The sequence below is a fragment of the Ovis aries genome, chromosome 24, assembly GCF_016772045.2.
Source record: "Ovis aries strain OAR_USU_Benz2616 breed Rambouillet chromosome 24, ARS-UI_Ramb_v3.0, whole genome shotgun sequence".
Taxonomy (NCBI): Eukaryota; Metazoa; Chordata; class Mammalia; order Artiodactyla; family Bovidae; genus Ovis; species Ovis aries.
The window spans coordinates 19,170,746-19,190,200 of record NC_056077.1 but is presented as its reverse complement, the minus strand read 5'-3'; the positions used below and the strand labels follow the sequence as shown (position 1 = coordinate 19,190,200).

Below are 19,455 nucleotides of genomic sequence, written 5' to 3'. Positions count from 1 at the left end.
CTGATGCAGCGGGGTCTGCTGGGATTCTACCATGGGCGATATAAGGAATATTCAGTTGTTTAGAGGACCACAAATGAACTGCAGTCACAACTGCCTGTGAAATCAGTTCTTATATTTAGAACTTCTTAAAAGTCTTGAGAAACCTATATGCAGGTCAGGAAGCAACAGCTAGAACTGGACATGGAAAAACAGACTGGTTCCAAACAGGAAAGGAGTATGTCAAGGCTGTATATTGTCACCCTGCTTATTTAACTTCTATGCAGAGTACATCATGAGAAACGCTGGGCTGGAAGAAGCACAAGCTGGAATCAAGATTGCCGAGAGAAATATCAATAACCTCAGATATGCAGATGACACCACCTTTATGGCAGAAAGTGAAGAGGAACTCAAAAGCCTCTTGATGAAAGTGAAAGAGAAGAGTGAAAAAGTTGGCTTAAAGCTCAACATTCAGAAAACGAAGATCATGGCATCTGGTCCCATCACTTCATGGGAAATAGATGGGGAAACAATGGAAACAGTGTCAGACGTTATTTTTTTGAGCTCCAAATTCACTGCAGATGGTGACTGCGGCCATGAAATTAAAAGACGCTTACTCTTTGGAAGAAAAGTTATGACCAACCTAGATAGCATATTGAAAAGTAGAGACATTACTTTGCCAACAAAGGTCCGTCTAGTCAAGGCTATGGTTTTTGTACTGGTCATGTATGGATGTGACAGGTGGACTGTGAAGAAGGCTGAGAGCCGAAGAATTGATGCTTTTGAACTGTGGTGTTGGAGGAGACTCTTGAGAGTCCCTTGGACTGCAAGGAGATCCAACCAGTCCATTCTGAAGGAGATCAGCCCTGGGATTTCTTTGGAGGGAATGATGCTGAAGCTGAAACTCCAGCTTTGGCCACCTCATGCGAAGAGTTGACTCATTGGAAAAGACTCTGATGCTGGGAGGGGTTTGGGGGCAGGAGGAGAAGGGGACGACAGAGGATGAGATGGCTGGATGGCATCATTGACTCTATGGATGTGAGTTTGAGTGAACTCCGGGAGTTGGTGATGGACAGGGAGGCCTGGTGTGCTGCAATTCATGGGGTCGCAGAGTCAGACACGACTGAGCAACTGAACTGAACTGAACAGTTTTGTAACTTTTATTCTGAGACTGATAGTTCTTCAAATTCTGCTTTTCACTTCCTTAACCCTCAAATCCCAGAATGAGGAAAGGTGAGCGATAAGAAGTGTGCCTGGGAGGAACTGTGACTGGAAATTGGGCTCTTTTCTTCAAGTCATACTTCATTTATAAGCACAGTGCCAGGATAAAACTTGTTATCAAGCACCTACCATGTGCAGCCTGTACTATTAAGAAAAGGCTGATAAATGTCATTGCTAGTACATTTTGGCCTCAAGACATAGTCAGAACTTTCCCCTAAAGCAAGTATCCCAAAGATTGGTTGGTGAGGTAATTTCTCATGTATAATAGAATATTTATTTTCTTACTGTGACTCTCTTAATGTGTTTTAATAGCCCACCAAATGCACGACCCAGATAATCATGATGCTGTGATCACTCACCTAGAGTCAAACATTCTGGAATGTGAAGTCAAGTGGGCCTTAGGAAGCATCACTACAAACAAAGCTAGTGGAGGTGATGGAATTCCAGTTAAGCTATTTCAAATCCTGAAAGATGATGCTGTGAAAGTGCTGCACTCAATATGCCAGCAAATTTGGAAAACTCAGCAGTGGCCACAAGACTGGAAAAGGTCAGTTTTCATTCCAATCCCAAAGAAAGGCAATGCCAAAGAATGCTCAAACTACCGCACAATTGCACTCATCTCACACGCTGGTAAAGTAATGCTCAAAATTCTCCAAGCCAGGTTTCAGCAATACATGAACTGTGAACTTCCTGATGTTCCAGCTGGTTTTAGAAAAGGCAGAGGAACCAGAGATCAGATTGCCAACAACCGCTAGATCATCAAAAAGGCAAGAGCTCCAGAAAAACATCTATTTCTGCTTCACTGACTATGCCAAAGCCTTTGACTGTGTGGATCACAATAAACCATGGAAAATTCTTAAAGAGATGGGAATACCAGACCACCTGACCTGACTCTTCAGAAATCTTTATGCAGGTGAGGAAGCAACAGTTATAACTAGATATGGAACAACAGACTGGTTCCAAATAGGAAAAGGAGTATGTCAAGGCTGTATATTGTCACCTTGCTTATTTAACTTACATTTAGAGTACATCATGAGAAATGCTGGGCTGGATGAAGTACAAGCTGGAATCAAGATTTCTGGGAGAAATATCAATAACCTCAGATATGCAGATAACACCACCTTTATGGCAGAAAGTGAAGAACTAAAGAGCCTCTTGATGAAAATGAAAGAGGAGAGTGAAAAAGTTGGCTTAAAGCTCAACGTTCAGAAGACTAAGATCCAGTCCCATCACTTCATGGCAAATAGATGGGGGAAAGATTGGAAACAGTGGCTAATTTTATTGTTTTGGGCTCCAAAATCACTGCAGATGGTGATTGCAGCCATGAAATTAAAAGACACTTACTCCTTGGAAGGAAAGTTATGACCAACCTAGATAGCATATTAAAAAGCAGAGACATTACTTTGCCAACAAAGGTCCATATAGTCAAGGCTATGGTTTTTCTAGTAGTCAGGTATGGATGTGAGAGTTGGAATATAAAGAAAGCTGCACATCGAAGAATTGATGATTTTGGACTGTGGTGTTGGAGAAGACTCTTGAGAGTCCCTTGGACTGCAAGAAGATCCAACCTGTCTATCCTAAAGGAAATCAGTTCTGAATATTAATTGGAAGGACTGACACTGAAGCTGAAACTCCAATACTTTGGCCACCTGATGCGAAGAATTGACTCATTAGAAAAGACCCTGATGCTGGGAAAGATTGAAGGCAGGAGGAGAAGACGTCAGAGGGTGAGATGGTTGGATGGCATCACTGACTCAATGGACATGAGTTTGAGTAAACTCCAGGAGTTGGTGATTGACAAGGAGGCCTGGCATGCTGTGGTCCATGGGGTCGCAAAGAGCTGGACACCACTGAACGACTGAAATGAACTGAACTGAAACCCATGACTTAAAGTGATTTGTATTTTGTAGTTCTACCTTTACACATATTACAGAAAATTTTAACCTGGTATAAAATATAACAATAGTAAAAATTATGATGTGGAGTCCCCAGAAAAACCAAGTTTGGGAAATGGAGCTCTATGGCACTCTACTGTGCTGTTTGTTCTGGCTAACCTTTTCACTTAGGATGCTTGTTTTGGCTGGCCATGGCAACTTGTAGACACTAGTTTACTCTCAAGCCTTTTTTGGAGCACCTCTTTCTCTGCTTTTATCACATCCGGTTTCACTGTGTCTTTTTCTTCCTTTCTTCCCTTCTTCTGGAGGGCAGGGACTGCATTTTGCTCACTAAAAGAATAAAAATAATAGTAATAGCTATCACCAACTCAATGGACATTAATTTGAGCAAACTTTGGGAGACAGTGAAGGACAGAGAAGCCTGGCGTGCTTCACAAAGAATCAGATATGACTTAGTGACTAATCAACAAAAACACTTACTTTGCAATCTGTGCCAGGCTTTCTAGGTACTTTATATACATATATATTAATTCCCATAATCATCACTGTTCTATAAGGTAAACACATTATCCTATTTTATAAAAGAGTATCCTGATGCAAAAAGAGGTTAAGTAACTTGAGCACAGCCACAAGGAAAGGAAGAGGTGGAGCCAGATTCAAAATCAAAGTCTGGAGTCAGAGCACCAACTTTTAATCACTAAATAGGCTGATCAATCTAAGTAAATGTGGTTGAATGTTTGCTGATTGCTTTAAAGAACTTAGCCAGTTGTGACAGTGGGAACTAAATTCTGTTCCCTTCCTACAAAGAGCAAAAAACCATTCTTTTCGCACCTAGATATGAATTGCAATTACACTTTTATAAGGTCTCCACTTTATAAATATGTTATCCACCCCTCCGGTGCAACTGTCCTTCCTCAGTAATGATGTTACACATCAGCACCTTTAGAGGAGGCCGTGCACTTGGCTGGACTGCTTTAATCTTCTGTTTCCTGTACCAACACTGTTCCTGACACTTCAAAGGGAGCTGACATCACAGAAGAGATACCAGCACTCATTACAGTACTACTACCCTGCAGGTCTTACTCTTCCCTTCCAAGAATCTATCCATCCATCCATCCAATATTTATTCAGTGCCATGTGCCAGGTACATGCAGCTCTAGGCATACAGTGATAAACAAGGAGCCATGGTCTCTGATCTATAGTTTATATCCAAGTGGCAGAGGCAAATGATATACAAGAAAAACAATTTTTCTTGGTGATATGTATTCTCAAAGAATGAAATAATAATATGATATAGATGAGAAGAGGTGGTGATTATTTTGGGTAGTCAGTGATGTTTGAGTTGGGTCTTGAATGGTGTCAAGGAACCTATAAATGGTAAGAGTTCAGGGGAAGAAGATGCAGGAAGAAAGAACAGTAGAGACAAAGGCTATGAAGTGGGAACCAATCTCAGTGTTAACACAACTGAAAGTCTATGGGGGAAGTGAGGTGATAGGTGTATAGAATCCAATACAGGTTGGGAAAGCAGGCCTTGAAAAGCAGTTTGATTTGTAGTCTAAGAGCAAAAGAAGACATTGGTAGGTTTTAGGCAAGTAACAGTATACTGGTCTGACCTGATTTACATTTTTTAAAACATGCTGTATTTCAAACTATACCGTAAGTATTTGTGATTCTACCAACCTTGCAGATGGTGAAGAGTCTTGCTTAATGCTACCTAATTGACCTGAAAACTGGGATTAAGAGCCAAAAAAGCTATATGGTTATTTTTCTAGCTGCAACTTTTTCCCTGTTTTCATTTTGGTGTCAGTAATGGGGACTTGAGAGAAGCAGTGATCAATTTCCTTTAAAAAGAAAAGCACTACCCACTCACTCTTCCACTTGCTATTGAGAATGAAAATACATGCTAAGCACTTGGCATGTCTAAATCTAGTTTTGCAGGAGGCCTACGGGAAGATTGGGCTTCCCAGGTGGAGCTACTGCTAAAGAACCTGCCTGCCAATGCAGGAGACAAAAGAGATGCTGGTTCAATCCCTGGGTGGGGAAGATCCCCTGGAGGAGGGCATGACAACTCACTCCAGTATTCTTGCCTGGAAAATCTGATAGACAGAGGAGCCTGGCAGGCTACAGTTCATGGGTGGCTGAGAGTTTAACATGACTGAAGCCACTTAGCAAGCATGCACGCATGGGAAAATCTGCTAGGACTAGGGGCTTTATCCACTTCACCATTTTCCCCACTCCTGAAACACTTTCTTTCACCTTTGGAAAGACATCAACCGCATGAACACTAAGGAGTTAAGAGCAGAGATGAAAATCCCCTTTCCTCAGATGAAATTTATAGAAGAATGACTCTGGTCTCAGGAATGTCAAAATTTCAAATGTTGCACTCTCAGGAGGCTTTGCCATCTACTGAAGAAAAAGTATTGTAGTACAAACAAGGGACAGAAAGGCAAGGGAAGTTAACTGACTTCCAAACCCCAAGTGGAAGGAGACTCTTTCCATCCATTCTTTCAAGATCTGTCCCTATGTATAAAATTTTAAAAATCGTCACCAATGAATATAATGTAGCCAAATTTCTCTCCCAACTACTTTATGATTTGTGGGGGGAGGGTGACAGGGAAACTCACAGAGAAATCCATTTTTATGTTCACCAAGCACCAGCTGTTGCCTATCCTGTATGCTGCCCTGTCTCCTTAGACCTGGGAGTCCTCCTTTTTGCCAAATGGAAGATTCCAACTCATATAGCTGAAATATTCTTTTATTTTTTGCTTAATTGCTGATTCTCATCCTTTGGCTTTCATCACTTTTAACAGACTGTCTTCTTCACACTAAGCCAATGTCTTCATTCTAGGTTCTTCCTACTCTATTGTAATTTTCTGTTTGACCTGCATTTCGTCCTTCACTGTGTTTTGGGAGGGGGAGAGAGAATAGGTTGGGACCTTGTCTTATCCATTATACTCCCATGCCTGGCAGAGTTGGAGCTTAAAATACTTTTGTTAGAAGAAAAAAAATTACCTACACAGAATAATTACCAGTAATTTTCATTCTCATCCTGAGATATTTGCATTGGTATTTTGGGCCAGGTTTCACAACAGAAGACCCTAAGGCATTTAAAAATACTAATTAACCCTCACAATGATGTTTTCAAGAGTGGCACTGTGGGTATCAACATGAAGAACTGAAGATTTAAGTGTTATTTGGGAAAGCAGTCTTATTACTTCCACGCAATCCACTCCAGTGTTCTTGCCTGGAGAATCCCAGGGATGGCGGAGCCTGGAGGGCTGCCATCTATGGGGTCGCACAGAGTCGGACAAGACTGAAGCAACTTAGCAGCAGCAGCAGCAGAGCAGTCTACAGAGCTATTACCTAACCGTCACTCTTAAGTTCTTTTAAGGCCACTAAGGGTTTGCCTATAGGACTGAAATGATATACTATGTTTCCACGAAGCTTTGAACTGTGAAATTGAATATTTCCTGCCATATCAATAAACAAGGATGTAAAAGCCATCAGCAATTTCCGGCCTCCAAATGTGAATGAGGGCTTCCAAAAAGGGACACAACGCCTATGATCTAATAGATCACATGCCCCCCCACTCTCCATGGTGATTGCTGAGGAGCTCTGGGGTTGAGGGGGTGGGGAGAAGGGAATACTGAAGAAAAAAAAGAGCAGGATGGTGGCCCCAGACAGCTGAGATGCATATGAAGAAACGACTTCAATAATCTCATATTCTTGCATCTTCCCATACGTAGAAGAGTGCTAAATTCCTTTAACTTGGTATCTGGTTTTCCTTACTTAACAATAATTGATGTTCAGTCTGCCTGCCCACTTTGTTGCAAACTTGTATGTAGCCTGACTCTCTCTTCTGCTTCCTCAGAGAAGTCTCCCAGGCTTGGAGTCCTAACATTCCCACCAAGTAAAACACTCTACTTTCAGGTTGTGAATGTATTTGTGGTCAACAGAAACAAACACATAGAAAAATGAGGTTCTGGTACTTTTTTTTCATAAAAACAATTCTTTGGGGGAATAAGGTCCATTGCACGCAAATGATCAGGGTTCAAAACCAGCTTCCAAAATTATAATTTAAAGCTTTAGTCATCTGGAAAAAACTCAGGGAATTGAAGTGTTCTTATAATGTCAAAGCAAACAGATTTTCTTGCCCAGGATAGCAGAATAGAGAATGACTACCTTGATTTCAGGCATTCAAAAATTTTCCACACATGTAAAGAAGAGAGATATAATGCAAACAATGAACTAATTGGAGTTTGAATACTGACTTCACCACATTAGGCAAGATATTAATCTTCCAGAGCCTCAATTTCTTAAAATGGGGTAAAAATAGAACCTTCAAAGAGTTGCTGTAAGGATTATTCATAATTATCTATGTAAATCACTTAGCATTGGGAGTTAACAAAGGCAAAATGTTACCTGAAATAGGAAATAAAGTAGGAACAGTGAGGCCTCTTTTATCTATGCTAAACTTTGTCTGCAGAGGAGGGAAAAGAAATGTGTTGTCTGTTGGTGAATTTATTGCTTTGTGGTAGTAATGGATTTTCCTAAAGCTGTTTCCCTCTGATTATTAATAATCCATGTACAGTAAAGAGCTATTGTTCTTCATTATGACTAACCAACCCTGCTGGAGGCATTGCTTATCTTTAGACCACAGCACATACTTCTTACTGGAAATACAATGCAGGTGCCAATATCAAGAGCCTGTCCAAGCTTCCCTTCCTATTTTTCTTCCTTTATCTCTTACTCCTTGCTTACCCTTCAGTGCACTTTTCTCCTACATCTGTTATCCTTCCCTACTTTCTAATGTATTTCCATATCCTATACAGTATCATCTTATCTAAACTGAATAACTTTCAAGATAAACTATGGACCTCATATCATTGCCCCACACATACCCCATGGACTGATTTCCTGACTGGGATTCAGTTTTTGGTTACTAGAATCCAAAAAGGGAAGTGTAATGCCACACACTGCTTTGCATATCTCAGGATATACTTGTGTGGTGTACTTAGTCATACTACAGCTATTCTCTGAAACAGCATCTTTTTACAATAAATTGACAATATGGTATGTCAGAGTTAAGGGTCATGGAGGAGAGGATAGATTATGTACATAAAGGAAGAGAAATTAAGTTAGGCTTTGTAACACAGGAAATCTTTAGAACACAGGGAAAAACTAAAAATATTTATGTCTGGAAGGTTTCTAAACTATCCCAAACAAGATCATATAAGGCACATATATTCATTCTAAATATATCATCACAGGAGCACACAAAAGATTATACTTGTAAGGGGAACTCCAATCAGGCTATAGTAACCATTGAGATGTTCGGCTATTTGCCCCCTCAGGGATAGAAACTCTAAATGGACATCAAGTTTCAGTCTCTCAATTAAAAAGAAGTGGAAGTAACTGCTTTCTTATCATACTTTAAGAGACAAAGACCAGATCAATCAGAGAAATGAGAACAAGTTACCAAAAGTAGGAGGTGTGTGTGGAAGTGTGTTGTACGTGCGGGCACTAGGCATTGAGTTATTTACTGTCGTGTCTGACTCTTTGCAACCGCCAGGGTCCTCTGTCCCAGGAATTTTCCAGGCAGAGGGTAGCCATTCCCTCCTCCAGGGGATCTTCCTGACCCAGGGACTGAACCTGCATTTTAGGCAGATTCCTTACCATCTGAGCCATCAGGGAACTTGGTCAATGCTAAAGATCAACCCCAGTCATTCATTCATAACTTAACTATCCAAGATTTGAACCCTTCAAAGGAACTAGGTAAGTCAGAGAACATGAAACATTTAAGACATTCAAACCCCTTCTTTGTGATAAGTCCTAAGGAATTGGATTAAGAAGCAGACAAAAGGGCTCTGGTTATAACCTTAGATACACCTGACCCCTGATCCAACCATTTGATATACAGCCCTTACTCGGCACAGGGGGTCTCCGCCTTCATGACAGTTTCCAAGTACCCGCCATCTATTGAATGAACCACTTTTCCCATCTGCAGAGGCACAGGAGCTCTTTACTAGACAAATTTCCTTCAGAGTAGGAGCAATGACTTTACTAGCCATGGATATCCGCACAATCTATCTTTAGTGTGCAGAATGATTAGACCTGAGAGCATCTTTAAGTTCTTCCAGTCCAACAGAATTTTCTTCAATGTTGGAAATATTTTCTATCTTCGCTGTCCAACAGGGTAGCCACTGGCACTGGGCGCCTGAAATATGGTGAGTACATCTGAGGAACTGCATTTTTTATTTTACTTCATTTAAATTGAAATAGTTACATGTAGTTTGTGCCTACAGACAGACAGCAGAGCTCTAAACCAAGAACTGCAAATCAAATGTCCATAGGGGTCAGGCAGGTAGAGGAAGGGAAAAGAATCTCACTGGCTCCAGCTGACTATTGCTGTGCAGGAAACTCAGGCTGGTGTTGCCAGATTGTCACTTTTTCAAATGAAGCTGAAAATTGTATTTTTTAATTTGGCAAGTAAATTAAAAAAAATAATTTAGATCAATTTATGGGCCAAACCATGTTTTCAGGCAGTTTGTAATCTGTAATCTAGGCCAATCTGTAACCCCTTAAACTCAAAGAACATGGCCATTCTGCAGGTCAGTAGTGACCCAAGATAGAAATCCGAGCCTTCTGATTCTTCTTTTTTTGGTATATGGGATTTTAGTTCCCAAATCAGGGATCGAACCAGCAATCCCTGCAGTGGAAGCAAGGAGTCTTAAACGCTGGACGGCCAGAGAAGTCCCTTCTGATTATTCTGATACTCTTTCTAGATTTTATGAAATCAACCATATCTAGTGATGGAGGCAGCAGCAACATCAGGGACAAACGTTCCTTTGACAGAAGGTGTTGAAATTCATGGTTTATACATTAAGGACACACAGTTCCTATACCCTGGGCTCTATGGGCAAAGCTCTGAACTAGGAGTCAACAGGGCACAAAGAAGAAATAGTTCACAGGATAGTCAGACCCATAAACAATAAGCAAAGTAAGGTTTGTTACAGTGAACACAAACCATCTAGCAGGAGTCAAAAAGCACTGACAGCTGGCAGAGGAAAGGAAGAAAGAGATTTGAGCCAGAACTTCCAGGCTGAGTCTCAATGATTATGAGGGTGGGTCCTATTATTCAAGAATATTACAGGGCCTTCTTTTATCTTTGAGGCTTTATATGTACAGTCTCCTCTGCTGGCTTTTCCTTCTCTGGATCATCTCTTAATGTAAAGAGCCCCAAGGAGTTTAGTGGCCTTCCTCTCTCCCACTCCGCCAAGAATATGTTTTAACACATAAACATTTAACAGCACAATAGCTAAGCCAAAATTGCCCAATTTCAAAACTTCACCAGCATTCTTAAATTTACTTTTTATTCCTTGATTAACAAAGAAAAATAGGGCTTCCCACAGAGGACTTCCTCTCTATCTGCACTCTTCTTAGGTAATTTAGGAATAAATCGCTACATTTATTATCTCTCGAGTTTTCCCTTGATTTTCACATTTAACTTCTCAACGTCTTTACCTGGACAGTTAACAAACTTATCAAAACTAGTATGTTTAAAAGAATAGAGTGCCTTCCAAACTATTTTCTCTGAGGAGTCATCTTTGGTTCCATTCTTTCACATACACTTCATATTCAATTTGCCAACAAGTCCTGCAAGTTCTAGTTTCAGAATATATTCTGAATTTAATTCTTCCAGTTCACTGTCACCTCTCCCTTGGCCTACTGCAACACCTGCCAAACAGGTCTGACCACTTGTACCCTTCTCTATCCAGGAGCTAAGAATGATTTTCTAAAACTGTAAATGAGATTTGTCACTCCTTCTTAAACCCTCCAGTAGCCCAACAGTTAAGCTCTCGCCCTGGGCTAAGCTATGCTTGATCAGGCCATGCCACTTCTCCATCACAGACCACTCTGGCTCTTGTTCTTCCCTTTCTGGTCCAAGCATCTGACTTTCTCGCCTTTTCCTTCTGTAGATACCTTCCCGTTGCTTCTTTTCTCCATCTATAAAGCTCATTCCCTAGCTTCCCTCTTTTCTGGGATTTTTGCAAACCCGGCCTCCTCTGAACAGCCCTATCCGATTTAGAGTGGTCCTCCCCTCATCTTCTGCACTTCCCTTGTGGCTCAGCTGGTAAAGAATCTGCCCGCAATGAGGTAGACCTGGGTTCGATCCCTGGGTTGGGGTCCGAAAGAGTCGGACACGACTGAGCGACTTTCATGTTCCCCTTATTTTCTACCACTTCCCCTGATATTACTTCCTTTGGGGCATTTACTTGCTGATATCTACCTTATTGATTTACTTTTTAAGTTACTCCCGGACTCGAAAAATTCACGTAGCAACGTCTTTCGTGGACCAAGGGATTTAAGAAGCTAGTTCTCATTATCTTAGAAAATCTCAGTATCGTGCAGGGTACTCGTTTGTCAACCTTCCTCGGCTAGACGCCTCGCCTCCGGATTTGCCCCTATTAATCTCCCATTCATCAATACATTGGGGGAATCCAAAGGACTCAGAGATGCGCCCCAAATCGGCATTTCAGCGTTCCCAAACCAGGCCTCCCCTTCCTGGCCCTCAAGCCGCTTCCTTTAGCAGGTTCCTGAGGCGAGCGGCGGTGACACCAAGCAGCCCTCGCGAGGCTGGGGTCACACTGGCTCGTCTCCTAGCAACGTCGTACCCCCCACCCCCACCCCATCCCTGCCCCTGAGGAGTCCACCCCTTCCCCGTTTCCCGCGCCAGGAGTCGGCGTCTCCATCCTCAACACTCACTCTGCGTCAGTCCAGCCTTCCCCCACCCACAGAAGCCCCGCAGCCTCCGGCAGGCTGGGAGGAGGCGGCGCCGGGAGCGCAGCTGAGCGGCGGCGGACTGAGCTCTCTAGCAGGTCTGGTAGGCCAGACCGGACCGAACCACCGGACGGACTTCTGTGGGAGCATTAGTCCCAAGTCGAGGGTAGGCTCGACCTTTCGTTAAACTTCAAACTCTAGATCACGCTCCGCCGTATACCCAACAAGATAGCCAAACTAATCCTTTCTTTAATTTTCTTTTCCACTTTCCGTTCTCCTCTCGCCACCCCATTCCAGCGAAAAAAATGGTCCACTCCATCTCTTCCTAGCCCTCCCTCCGCGTTGCTAAGTCTTTGCCCTTACTTGGCGACAGCTTCGTACGTCTTTGCGTACGTCATGACGCAAACTGCCACTCGTTCCCTCCTCTCTCCTTTCCTATTCCGCCTGCCGAAGCGGGCGGCCTGCGGGGTTACCGGAAGTGATGATGCAGGAGGCGATGGAGGGGGCGGGGCTTCGGGGCGGCCGCCGCTGGTGGGCGGCAGATGAAGGGGAGGCGGCGGCAGTGGTGGGAGAAGAGGCGGCGGCGGCGGCAGTGGAGCGGGTAGGGAACCTGGAAACGCGAGCGGGGATGGTAGGTGTTTTGGACCCGCCGGGCCGCCGTCGTTTCCAGAAAGGGTTTGACTGGAGGAACCTCTGGAGCAGCTGTGAGTTTGAGGGGGGGTTTGAGGAAAAGGGGAGGCTTTGGGAGATGAAGGGGCGGGGGCTGGGTACCTTCGAGAAAGGGAGGGGGGGTGGAAGGGGAGGCGTGGAAATCAGCTTCTTGTCTGGACTGGTCCCGCTGGAAGGAGAGGCTGTGAGGGGAGCCTGTGGCGTGTCAGCCGCAGGGCTCAGAAAACTTACCTACTGTCCCTGCCTCCTCACCGCCAGCACCCCTCAACCCAGGGCCTGGGGCTCTGGTGGCCGGAGCTGCCCTGGAGGGGGTACAGACTCTGGTTCTCTGCGCCTTGTAAGCGCCGTGAGGTAGGAGCCCAAACGAGAGGTGGTGGGTGAATCTCCAGCTCCCTCCGCCCTCATCTACCTCCCCACCCCCATCTTCCTCTTTAATCATTAACAGCCCTGGAATTAAGGGGCTCAGACCTGAAGTCCTTCCTATGCACCTTTGCTGTATACGATAACCATCTGTGCCTGAGGTGATGGGGCTGGAAGCTTTGCCCCTATCCTGTATAGGAAGTGGGACAGAGTGACAAATGTATTGTTTTTTTTTTTTTCCCATTTCCCCCCCCCCCACCCCCCACCATCTTCTCCCGTGCATAGCCCTCCTTTCCACTTTAATTCTCCGTGACTAGGTGGTAATTGTGGTGTTTTTTTTTTTTCTTTATTGCTTGGTATCTTAGTTACCTCTTTTGAATTTGGTGTTCCGCCTCCATCCCAGGTCTTAACTGCAAGCTTTGTAATACTTCAGTTACAAGCTGTCTTTGGGAGTACCTCTCAATCCGTGGTTGCTTCCGATTAAACGAGCGTTTTATCCTCTGAATACTGGAATTCCAAAGCCCTTGCAAAGATTCCTAAATGGCATCATAGCCCAGGAATCAAGGTCTCTTGCTCTAAATACTTTATGTGTGAGGAATTTAAATGTTGTCAACTCTTTCCAAAATGATTTGATGTTAGGCTAATTCTAGATTGCTTGTTTCTCTCCACCCACACTTCATGATGCACTTTGGAGAACAGAAAACTCCGTATTACTCTTTTGTTTCTACAGTTGGACAATAGCTCTCTTATTTTTTCTTTTGTGTGTCTGGCACACAAGTCTTCAGTGACACATTTGGCTTGTGCAGATTTCCATATTATTTATTTAGCTTATTCTTTGTGTATAGGTGGTCTTACATGAGACAGCATGATTTGCTTAGTTTTCTTTCAGGGAAGAATACAAACCAGTAACAGATGTGAAAAAATTATTTGGCAAAGAATGATTTGAAAAGAAGATCTCTTTGTTGATGTTTTGTTGGTTTAAGGGGGGAAAAAAGTAGTGCTTCTTTAGCCTGTAGTACGGATTTCAGAGTGAAGTGTAATGATTTCTACTTTGGTGTTGATATTTTCTTTGGAAGTCCTTTTGAGTCTGGAACTGTTTTCTAAAGAACTTGAAGAGGTGGTTCCCAAATTTTAGGGATCCTTTGATGATTAGAAAGTGTCTGTAAATCCTGTCCCTCTGTAACTGAGTTTATGTGCATATTGCTAGAATTATCATAACGGGTTCCATCCTACTCATCAGGGCTTTCAGGCCTGATAAAACAATATTTAATGCTTTCATTGTACAAGTAACAGCATGTTTGGATGTTTCACAGAAATGCAACAAAAGAAAAAAATGACTACTGTTCTCACCTTAACTGATTTGGAATCATTGAGTAAAAAGTCCAAACTTCATTCATTCAGCAAACATTTATTGACAGGGCTACTGGTTGCTAGCCAGTATATTAGGCAGTGGACATACACAGAGGAATATAGCAGTAAGGTCCATGCTCTCATGGAGCATACATTGGAGTGGGGTGGGGACAGATACATAAGCAAATTGGATTTTGATAAGAGCTGAAGAAAATCAGCTCTTATCTGTAATTGTGAGTGCTGTGATAGGAAGTGTCTGACTGAGATACAGTCTAGACCTTTCTGAGAAGGCAGCACTGAAGTTGAGCTTTAAATAAAAAGGAGCCAGCCTTGCAAAAATACAGGAGGAACCTTCCAGGTTTAGGGACTAGCTAGTGCAGAAACTGGGCTGGAGTATGGCAAGTTCCAAGGAGTGGGAAGAAAGGGATGATGAAGAGGAGGTCAGGGAGGATTAGGGGTAGGAGTAATAGCTAGAGCCTCGTGATCAAAGAGAAGAGTGAAAAGAGTCTAGGTCAGAGAGATGGAGGCTGAGCTCAGAATGCTATGCTATGCTAAGTCGCTTCAGTTGTGTCCGACTTGGTGTGACCCCATAGACAGCAGCCGACCAGACTCCCCCGTCCCTGGGATTCTCCAGGCAAGAACACTGGAGTGGGTTGCCATTTCCTTCTCCAATAGGTAGACAAAATAAGAGCAAGAAGGAGAAGGATATAGAAAATGATGTTCCTTTTAATTCTGTTGTTTTTCCCAGAGTCTTGCCACATACTATTTTAAGGATACTCTTATTAGAGTATTGTCTGGAGAAGGGAACAGCTACCCACTCCAGTATTTTGGCCTGGAGAATTCCATGGATTGTATAGTCGGACACGACTGAGCGACTTTCACTTTACTTAGAGTACTGTAGGGGGAAAAAGGTCACCCTGCTGAGAGTGGGAGAGGAGGAGGCAGTGGTCATTTGGGTCTTTTCTGGCAGATGAATCTCAAGCCATGAGTTAAGAATTCAGTGGGATGTTCAATTGAGAGGTTGCCTTTTTCCTTACAGGATTTTCTCTTATATGCTTTTTAAAATTGCATAATGGGTACCCCAAATGTGTTCTAGTATATGAATCCTCTTTTGCTTCTAGCTGTGAATTTAGGGCTGAAGATTGGGCAGATGATAATAAAATGCCCCTGTTGGTCTACAAGATGACCATTACAATCTAAGTTTGAAGTTGTTTTTGGTAGGAAGGCAGATTTTATGTTGTGCTATTTCCATTTTTGTCTGGTCTGTCTGATGACTAACAACATTCAGCTGAGGTGTGTGTGTAGGTTGGTGCTATAAGTTCACTCTGGATTACATTAGATAAGTGACCATTGTGGGCATAATCCCACTCTGTCGGCATCTTTGGGCTGGCATGTAACCAAGTGATGTAACCCACTTTTGCCTTCTGTTGGGGCCATACATCTCTAGTAGGCCAGTTGCTTCTCAGCCTCACCTTGACCAGACTGTCCACTTGAGAGGCCCAATCAGGACTCCTCCTTAATTTAGCCCTGTTGAGCCAAATGTTTCAGTGGGCTGAAACAGTTAGAATATGCTGTTTTCTTCTCTTGAACACCACAACAGTGACTAGTGTGTTCTTTGAGTGAATTGGCTCTTTGAGCTAGGCAGTTGAGAGACTTAAATGTTGCCTGGGCTGTTTGTAGTAAAGTTGGTATCAGAAATGCTATGTAAAACTTTTTCGTGTTTGCGAAAAATGAATCAGAAATTTTGGACTTGTCACCTGTTTTAAGTTCTAACATAAGTAGATGGATTATCAAAAGTAACTTGAATAGTCCTGGGCAGTCCTGGGGGTAATGAAGGGGTTGGAGTTGAGCCTGAACTGACTTACTGAACCCAAACTTGAATGTAAATAGGAAGTCTTTGGTTAGCAGGCAAGTGAACAGCTAGAATTAGGCAAACAATAGACTCTACCCTTTATACTGCAGAGTAACTCAAAGAACTGAGAATTGATTATATATGGGGGCTTCCCTGGTAGCTCAGATGGTAAAGAATCTGCCTGCAATGCAGGAGACCCGGATTCAGTCCCTGCAACAAGAAGATCCCGTGGAGGAGGGAATGGCTACCCACTCCAGTATTCTTGCCTGGAGAATTCCATGAACAGAGGTCCCTGATGGGCTACAGTCCATGGGATTGTAAAGAATCAGACATGACTGAGTAACACTTTAACTTACACATACACACACACAGGCTTCCCAGGTGGCTCTAGTGGTAAACAACCTGCCTGCCAGTGCAGAAAATGTAAGAGACTCAGGTTCGATCTCTGGGTCAGATCCCTTCCCTGGACCCCCTGGAGGAGGGCATAGCAACCCACTCCAGTATTCTTGCCTGGAGAATCCCATGGACAGGCCCCTGGTGGGCTACAGTCCATCAGGTTGCAAAGAGTTGGACAGGACTGAAGCGACAGTGCACATGTGCGCGCACACACACACACACACACACACATGCACACATGTGGCTTTGGTCTAGGTTGTATCCTAATGTTGGATTTTAATCTAGCTAATGGATTATTAAGCTGTCCACTATTCATCTTCAGTTATAACTTGAGTATGAAAATGCCCTGTAGGCCGAAATTTCATCAGTCAGTTTGGGGACAGGTGGCTCTTATTTGTGAAATGAGTTGGATAGGTAGGAGGGGAACTTGAATACAGGGAGAAGCCATTGACTCCTGCATTAGCCACTAATTGTGTTTGGGGAAAGAATCTACAAACCTAAATGAATTTAGATTCTCAGAGCTGAACTGGCCTTTTAATCTAGAGTACCAGTGAGTTTGTTAAACTCCTGGGGCTTTTGGACAAATTCATCTGAAAGAAGAGTTGATGCCACTTACTTTTGGAGTTGTGGGTTTGCATTGCATTAGATGACTTAAAATTAATCTGATTTCGCTACTGTTTTGTGCTGCAGTAAGAAGAATTAATTGTACACTGGCTGCCAGTTGTTTTAAGGTGAAGATGTGGTAACTCTGAGTGAAACAATGGTAATTACGTGGTGACTCCTGTTCCCCCAGCTCTTGATTACTTACAGCTACCTCTTTGTGTCTATTTACAGATGTTGATACCAGTGAACCAGGATCAATCCTCCCTAAATGTCGGAACAATGTTCTGAAGTTCTCTGCACAATGGACCAGAGTGTTTCATTGAGTTAGTGTCTTTCAATTCAAATCTAGTTTTACCAGTTCTTATATCTATTTTTCTTGGTGATGGAGGAACCTACTTATTTTGGGGGGGAAAGGAGATTACTATAGTACCTGTCTTATTCAATTAGTGAATGATTGCAAGTAAGAACTTAGCATATTAATTATCTGAAGTGGCTCAAACTAATCTTTTGAAGTTGTGATATGTAGAAAGGGAAAAATGGGAGGAGATAAATGCCAAATCCTCTTCCTTAAGATGAAACTATTTAAATGCCATACATCAGAATAGGGAAGGTCAGTAAAGGGATCTTGAAGTGGTAAATAGCCCTTGTACCAAAATAAATCATTATGGTCAGTGAGTGCCCTGATACCAGCCTGATTATATGAAAAAAGTAGGCATCATGTTGATGACTCCTGACTTCCTGAGGGCTTGTCCTTGCTCAGCAGTGTCCTTTGACCGAAGTGTGTTGTTGGGTTTTGGGCTGGATTGCATCATGGAAGCTTAGGTTGCATACTGCTGCAATGCATAATCCTTGTTCCTGTTCTCCCTGCTCTGCTGGAGGATTCAGCCTCAGGACCTGGGAACTGAAAATGATTCTGTCACCAAGGCCTGAAAATCCAGACCAGATATGATGACTGACCAAGGATCTTGGGTAGCAACACTGCATAGTATAGGACTTGTCATTTTTGCCTTAATCTCTGCTGGTCAGTCTAGGATACAGTGTTTTGGAGAAACTTGCTCTCGTTGTTTTAAAAGTAGATCACTTCCACCATATCAAGATCTCAGAGTTTGGTTATAGCTTTTAGCTCTTTTTGGTTGATGAAGTATTTGGATTCTGCAATGTTTGCCTAAAAGTGAGTTGATATGTGACCTATAACTTTGATTCTGAACAAGACTCAAGTCATAGCATTTACTATATTGAATGCATTTAATTCTTTGTCCAGCTAAGAATAAGCAGGAAGAAGACCCTCAAAGAATCTTAGAATATCTGGCATGATAATTTTTCAAACTGGGCTATATAGAGCCTTCTCAGGGGTCATTTCTGCAGTATATCCATGGTAGACATGGAAAACCCCATCATCTTGGTGTCTAGCTTCCATTTCACTGCTCCTGCTCCCCACCACCACACCCATGTTTGACTCTGCTAAAGTTGCTGTTACATTGGGTTTCCCCATAAGATTTCAGTCGATCAGAATGTTTTGAGGCTGAAAACAGATCAAAAAGCAGAAGGTAAATGGGAATCTATAAAGGTTAGTAAACTTGCTTAAAGTTACAGAGAAGGTACTGGCAGGTATAGGACTTCTCTGCACTAATTTTGTTTTCTCATTTACACTGCCTTAAATATATCCTTGTAGGCACTCAATACAGTTTGTTTGAGTTTAATTGAATCCTTGGTGTTTCGTCTCTTCTATATGCTGTCCAGAATGCCTATGCAAAATGCTGACCTGCATATTCCCATTTCCAGTGACCTGCCTTGGAATATGAACAGGAAAATCCAGGTATATCCGTGGACAAAACATTTTTAGAATGGCTCTGTGAAAATATCTACAATTGCTTTGTTCTTAAAAAAAAATCTGAAACAAATTTGTTTCCAATTAAACATTTACTTTATATATACTTGATGACTACCTAGTGGCTGCCTTTAAACAGGAAGGGAAGGCAAGGAATACCACTCCAAAGAGGGTGCTGGGACTCTAGCAGCATGTATTCTGGGTGGCAAGATTATAGACATGCTACAAGTTCCAGATTCTCAGAGTGGTGATGTTTTCTTTATTCTAAGTGAGTACAGTTCAAAAGTAAGGAGTGATGTGTTCATTTTAAAGGATGTTTCTGTGATTCCTTTTCTCCTAGTAAATTAGTTTTTCTTTGAAGTAACTAGTCACTTGTCCAGTCATTTACTCAAAACAATTGGTTATAGCTGATGTCAATGGTAGGAGAATTTTGTTTGGGGGTTTACTAACATTATATGAAAGAGAAAAGTCTGAAGACCTTTCCAGAGGCATTTCGATATGTGGGTTCAGTTGCTTGGGAGGAG

The 19,455-nt window shown here is 42.6% G+C and overlaps 2 protein-coding genes across 17 annotated transcripts in view; one reads left to right on the top strand and one right to left on the bottom strand.

Moving 5' to 3' along the window:
* The window catches only part of LYRM1 (LYR motif containing 1), a 39,477-nt gene extending 26,563 nt beyond the window's left edge, over nt 1-12,914 (bottom strand). The window contains exons 1-2 of one of the 3 annotated variants that reach the window (XM_042240505.1): nt 11,859-11,985; nt 3,252-3,422 (exon numbers count right to left, since the gene is read on the bottom strand). The gene's annotated coding sequence lies outside the window, so the exon portion shown is untranslated. Of the gene's footprint in view, nt 1-3,251; nt 3,423-11,858; nt 11,986-12,773 lie in introns of those variants that run through there. The other 2 variants (XM_042240506.2, XM_027961573.2) reach the window with 2 other exon arrangements.
* DCUN1D3 (defective in cullin neddylation 1 domain containing 3) overlaps nt 12,018-19,455 on the top strand; it is a 63,770-nt gene continuing 56,332 nt past the window's right edge. For 2 of the 14 annotated variants that reach the window (XM_012104222.5, XM_042240501.2), the window contains exons 1-3: nt 12,381-12,577; nt 17,335-17,426; nt 18,844-18,919. The gene's annotated coding sequence lies outside the window, so the exon portion shown is untranslated. Of the gene's footprint in view, nt 12,040-12,380; nt 12,894-17,334; nt 17,427-18,843; nt 18,920-19,455 lie in introns of those variants that run through there. The other 12 variants (XM_012104225.5, XM_060405803.1, XM_004020822.6 and 9 more) reach the window with 10 other exon arrangements.